Source organism: Varroa jacobsoni, unplaced genomic scaffold (assembly GCF_002532875.2).
Source record: "Varroa jacobsoni isolate VJ856 unplaced genomic scaffold, vjacob_1.0 scaffold_341, whole genome shotgun sequence".
Taxonomy (NCBI): Eukaryota; Metazoa; Arthropoda; class Arachnida; order Mesostigmata; family Varroidae; genus Varroa; species Varroa jacobsoni.
Genome location: NW_019213243.1, coordinates 112375 through 119077, shown reverse-complemented (window position 1 = coordinate 119077; position 6703 = coordinate 112375). Strand labels below are relative to the sequence as shown.

Sequence of the window (6703 nt, the reverse complement as noted above, 5' to 3'; positions counted from 1 at the left end):
GGAGCCGATTGCGAAGCGACTGCAGCGACGGTAAAGGCGCCCCCGCAACCCGACTGCAGTTCGTTAACACTGTCACTATCTGTGCTTAATCACAACAGGTACGACAATCGTCAGCCTGGAACACATTAGAAATCTGTGGAAAAGTAAGCTATACTGGTTTGGCTTTATATTTATTTAGCGCGTTTTATATCATGCATGCGTTCATCCTAGATAGCTAGCAGGTCACCCTAGCACATGGTCTGCGATCGAAGATTCGTCTTCGAAGAGAGATCAAACGGCAGGCTAGAAAGCTTTAAGCTTAAATGATTTCGTACGCAAATGATTCTTTGAGGGTGTTAAGCATTTTGCCATGATTGACAAAGACGTAATTGTGTCGTGCTTTCAAATCATACTTACGTACTTTCTATATGTGTTCCAGTGTTGTAGTATATTTGATATGTACTAGTAAGGTTGTCAACGAGTGGTGAATCGTTGAGCTCATTCAGACAAACATGTCAACACCGAAATCCTTTGTTACCCACAGGTGCGAGCATTTATAAGCCATGCATACATATACATGCACATTGATGTTGATCGGAAATTTGTAGTAGCAGCCGTTATTTCATTTCTTCTGCCAAATGAACGCGCAATACCGAAAATCGTAAATTCGTTTGACAGAGACGGCTGCAGCAAAGGCAGCACGTAGATTCCGGGAGAGTGTCGCTTGCTTCTATTGTAAACGTGTGGGAGCTATTTGATGGCGTCACCACCGTTTAGCTTCTACATGTGGTATCGGTCTGGTAAAGGCTGTCGCTAACGTCCTGCGAACAATCTATCTAAGATCCGGCTCATTTCAGAGCTAACTTATCTAATCATATTTTGTCTCAGTGACGCTCCTAAGGCAGCATGTCACATAGGGAAAGATGACCTAAAAACGTCTTGGTATTTTAATTGGTTAAGAGAAAAATTAATTGAAAATGAAAAATGCGATCTGGTCCTAAGAGTCGTAGCTATCGTATGCTAGGTACCGGTTGGATCGAAGTTCTTTAATTGCCGTGCAGCTTGCTTAAGATAACTGGAAATGATTAAACTTTTAGTTCAACTAATTCCACAAATGTCTGTCGAAATCGGTAACGTTATGTAGCTGCCTTTTAAGCGTAGGCCAATTCGCGATTTCGCGTTTGTTCATGAATCATTTAAAAGTTTCAATTATTAACGCTACGGGAGGTGGTATCCTACAGTCGGCATCGTCTGGACTGTATTTTAAAAATAAACTTAGCAAAATAAGATTGTGGACTGCATGTAAAAATGAAAAGTAACTTCCTGGTTATTTGGTTAGCTACTAAGCCTTATAATATTTTTCTGTCCGATGGTAGGTCGCTGAGCTGTTTTCTGCTCCCTACTAGTAATAATCGTACCTGTGAACGGTGAAAATTTGATGATTTTTAGGCGAAGATATTGATTTCCAGAGAAATTCAGCGTTCTGGGGGTTTACGGATAAGTAATTATTTTTATTCCGCATGTTCGCAGATCTCTATAATGCTTTATAGTAATTTATATGTACAAAAATAACGAGACCTATAGCCACTAACAAACAAAGATGTCGTAGCACCAAAAGAAGAAACGCAAACAACTGCCGCCAGATATTTTGTTCCTTAGGATACCTTATCCTTCAACGCTCCTACCACTGAGGAAGCCGCTTCCTGGCACATTGATACAATTTTTAGTGTTGTCATTAGCGGCCAGCAAGGCCACTGTAAAGTGCTCACGTTCCAAAGAACTTGAACGTTTGCTGTAGACATTTTTGTTCCAATGGGGATGACTACCCTGAAGGTTAGGTAACCGAAACTAGGCCGTCTGGCAATGGCAGCATCATGTTTGACATTTGGCGCCTGCGCGTTTTGCAATAGCGGGGAGGAAATTTCGAACGGCTAACCTAAAAAAAGAAACAGAAAAGCACCGCGTGCGATTCTCTGCTACAATTGCCAGGGGCGCACCTGTCTGTTTGTACCGGCGTCTACTATGAGGGTATCGCATCCCAAATCAGAGGAGTTATCAAGATCATCATGAAACCAACCCCACGGCTAAAAAGGCCTATACTGAGACGCTGTTGATCAAATAGCAGCGACTACAGTAAGACCAGAGGAGCCAACCTGTTAGCAACAAAGTCGTCCAATAGAATCCGGGCCCACAAATTCGTCTTCTCAAAGAAGTTAATCCGATTACGCGAAACAAACGATATTATGTAATACTAATAACACACTAACCGATATACGTTAATAAATTGTGCCTGTAGTCAGTTCTAAAATATTCGGGAGATAACGATGTTGTAGTGGTTTAACTTTTCTTGTTGTCCTCAAGCATTTTTCGGTGTTATCGAAACCGTTAGTCGTCGATGTCGTCGTACGCGTTTTGCCTCCAAGATCCTCTTTTTTTCTTGGAGGAACAACGAACTAATAGCGTTGTTAATGGGTGAAACGTGGAAGAGGAACGCTGTGACAAGACGGCAAAGCAAGAGACCGAGAATGGTATGCGGGAAAGCTAGTCGCTAACAGTGTTAAAGGAAGAATACACGTTGGTACGAAGCGAAACTAGCCTAAATCATTGATCATCATCATCATTATTACTATTATATTTTTTGTCATCGTAACGAGGAGATAGATCTCAGTGTAACACCGAAACCATTTCAAAGCGATCGATGTAATATGAATTGAAGAATTTCTCTTCTATCCAATCCTCAGATACGTGAATAAGTCGAGGCAATACATCAGCAGTACGAAGAACAAAATAGATACTGTGTTTTCATCCAGCGACATGTATTAGATATGTTCGCAAGTGTTATGGCGTAATTTGGTCCGTGGACAGAAGTTAAATATTCTGCAGAGGCATCCGCGTTCAGACGACACATATCGGTAAGATGAAGATTTAAGGCAGCGTTTGGCCGATTGTTCCCGATGGTTATTTATTACCAAGAATCTACATAAGCGATCGTAACTGGCCAACGGCAAAACAGAATGGCCCAAGTCAATGGGGAAGGACGTGAAGCACGCGACTTGGCAAGCTCCGTGCCCGACGACACTGAAAATATTAACTCCGCATTCCTCGTAACTGATAAACATGCTACGAGAAACAACAGAGATGTGGTGTTAAAGCGATAGCAATAAAAAACAAGTACAGATTTGTTACTTACCATTCATATTATTTAAACGTTTATCGGCCAGGCCGAATTTTATAGTATAGACGAGAGTGACTTCCTAATATAATTAGAATTATTTTCAAACTTCAATGGCAAACCACCCGTTTATTGTTGGTGCATCTTACTAAACACGTCCATCCACACGCTGATCAATTCCTGCCGCCTGTCATGAGCCTAATTGGCTGAAATCAACCCATTTGTATAGTCTGAGTGTGGGTATTTACCTGAAACGATTCAATTTCTAGATTTGCTGCAGAACGCTTATTTCGTCTCTGTGTGTAGACTATACGTTTGAGCTGTAAGGCTTCATCTCATACAATGCTCGTGTAATATAAGGCCGTAAATCATAAGCGCCTCGGCATATACATGGCTATATATCGAGTAGAACGAGAAAGCACTAGATCGAAACCTGTCTCGGTCATTATTCGTCACTGTACGACGCTGCCACTCACGTTAAAGTGGAAAGATTAACCCAGACTATATGCGCGTCCTCAGCTGTATCAGCCCAGCACGCTAGTCAACTTCAGTGATCATTGGGTCTCTTCTCTATCAGACGTATGTAACCCAATGGCACTGTTGACATCGCCCCGGTCCGTGGTCCGCTCCTTTGTAGCCTCTCTCCTTCTGCATATAGACGAGTTCCTTTATAGACAATAGCATTGCTTTGAAATTACGCATGGAACTGATTATCTCTTGTTTTAAATCAGCTACTCCTAATCGTGCTTGTTTTTTTCTTCTTGTTCTTCTTCTCTTTCTTCTTCTCCTTCTTCTTCTTCTTCTTCTTCTTCTTCTTCTTCTTCCTATTATCATTATTATTGTTATTGTTTCATCAATGATTCGAAATTAGCCGTCTCAAGAATTGCGTCTTTATTGCGATTCCTTCAACTTATGCGTACTTACTAAAATACAGATGGAAATAAATAGAAAGCTACCGTTGAAGAGATGTCAATATGTGCTCCGAACGTCGCACAAATGTGAGCTTTTTATCTTCTGAATATTTTTGAAATCCTTAAAACGTTGGCGATTCTAATGCGCTCGATTTATAAACTTTTAACACTAAACACTTTCACCAATCTTCTTTGTCTGAACACGTCTTCTGAACTTCCAGACCCAACAAACTGTTTTTTTATGTGTTTAGCCGGGATGGGTCTTGGTAGACTGACTGATCTGGGGTTCCTTCAATAGCCCTAACTAACACCTGCGCGGTAACCGTGACAACTACCAAAGTAATATTTTATTATTTACTAGACCGTTGTATTATAGCCATGGTGTTCATAATCCCTATTGTGCATTTTGCCTTACCGCTTGCCCCGCATGATTACCGTTGTAACGGACTCAAAGGGATGCGTATTAGCCGCCTAGACTACACCGTCTCCACGGGTTTACTGGCAAGATTCTCTCTTAATCTCGGATAGCATCTAAAGACAAACGAAGTATGAATTGATTGCTCTCAAACAAAAAATTGATTCAGCGCGTACTATTATTTCAAGGTGAATTAGGGCGAACCTCGCCACCTCGTAAAAAAACAGGAACTTTCAGGTATTCATGAAACTAAATGCATAAAATACCATTAACGAACCATTAATATTCTTCAATTAAGGAAATTTTCTGTTGATCGTCTTAACAATAGCAAAAAAAAAAAAAAAATTCCTGCTTAAATTTATCAAGCTAAATCTAAATGTAGTCTATTATGGCTATTTTTAAGTAATCCGGATGTTTTTGAAACTGTGCCCGACAGATTCGTGTCCGAACGCTCATCTTTAGCCCCGTTATGCAACATGCAAACTAAGTTCATCTGATCGCATGCCTATTGTGGAAGATTCATAAATACAAATACATAAAATATTTAGATATTTTATTTCAACTTTCTTTGTTTAAAATCTATAGCATGTTAAAAGTGTTTCACATGCATTGTCTTTGCCCCGGACGAATCCCACCGAATATTCGCTTATAATGTTTGTTTTCATTGGCTACCGTGATCGACATATCTACGTTGCCGATTTTTACAGACTCTTTGAAAAATCCATTCCACTAAGATATCTACAAAGCGAAATATCTGTAATTGTAATTAGACTGAAAGGCCCTACATATTCACCAAAGTGTTTTAAAGGCCATGCCTGATGATCCTATCATCCTGATCCCGACCTAGTCGCTGTTTTCCATTTACTGTCAACTGGACATTTCGGATAGGACGAACGGTGAGCCTTTTTGCACACTTGGGAGTTTTTGCATTCTTCCATTGTTGTCACTCTTGGCCTAGCATTCGTTAAGGATGTTCGCAGGACTTACTATGCCTCAAAGTTTCGAGTCTTACGTCAAGTAGTCCCGTCAGACATTCGATCAGACAGATATTGACTGGCTTGCAGCACAAGCACGAAACAAACCGTGCGTCTCTCTGTCTATGCTCGGCCTCGACCCCTAGGCTTAGCAGGCAAAAGCGTTATCCGCTAGGTTTGTGTTCAAGCGAGACTTCAGCGGGTCTATACGCATTACTGTTTCTTCATTCGTAGTTACTAATTAAAAAAAAACTCTTATTACTATTGGAAAAAAAGCTATTCAAGGTGAATATAGAAGAGATTTTTCTTAAATTATTTATGAGCGCTATTGGATTTCAAATTGGAGCCGCGATGGGAGCGAATTGTTGAATGAACACGTTTAGAAGCGATCATGTCCTTGGCCAGTCTTGATCTGGCAAAAAAAAGGTGTCGAGCTAGCGGCATTTTAAGGCACAATACTGTCAAAGACGACTTCAGTTGTTACATTGATGGCAAGCAGAGTGGCAAGCCCGCGTTGCCGATACCGTTCGATCGCGATGTATCAAGTAAGAATATTTCGATAACTCTCAATAATAGAAGATCAAACGTCGTTCGTCGGTAATACGTGAGGCGGTGGTCGCGGGATGAGTGCACTCCGTCCGGTGGCATTAAGCAAACGAGATAAAATGGACCAATTTAATACTACAGTAAATATTCATTGGGCACAGGGTTAGTCTTGTCCGAAAACGAGCCCTTCTATTTTGATTCTAGCTTCATCGAAGTACGATTCACAAATTTATGCGGCAGGAAAATTCCTGTTAGCTCTCGTTTACAGTTGTATTTATCACAGTTTTATAATTTAAATTGGTCGTAGCGGATGCTGAGGGAACCTGTAATGGCTTCGATAATCTGGGGTCTATTTATTTGACCATTGTTGACTAAAGCCCTCGTGTTGCACATGGCCCGTGCGATGTCGATGAAGTTATTTCGACTATCGACCCTTACGATAAATGTTGTACGGAGACGCTTGGCCCGTCTTGAACAGATTTTTAATCATATAAAGTAGAACAATGATATTCCAGTATACGTTAGATGTACTCACCTTATTGTATCGCGCTCTAGGGAGCCATCTAGCTGTGAATTGCGTTACCGCACCTAAACTTGTTAGCAACGGCCTGTTCGAATAACGAATCAACCGAAAAAGATGACGCAAGGCCATTTATCGCATTCTATAAATCATCTGAGCAATTGAAAGCACTGAATGTTAAGTCTA

General features: G+C 40.8%; 1 protein-coding gene across 1 annotated transcript in view; it reads left to right on the top strand.

The window, feature by feature from the left end:
- The first annotated feature begins 39 nt into the window (after window positions 1-39).
- The window catches only part of LOC111259518 (uncharacterized), a 46713-nt gene continuing 40049 nt past the window's right edge, over window positions 40-6703 (top strand). Inside the window, exon 1 of the mRNA XM_022831597.2 lies at window positions 40-143. The gene's annotated coding sequence lies outside the window, so the exon portion shown is untranslated. The remainder of the gene's footprint in view (window positions 144-6703) is intronic.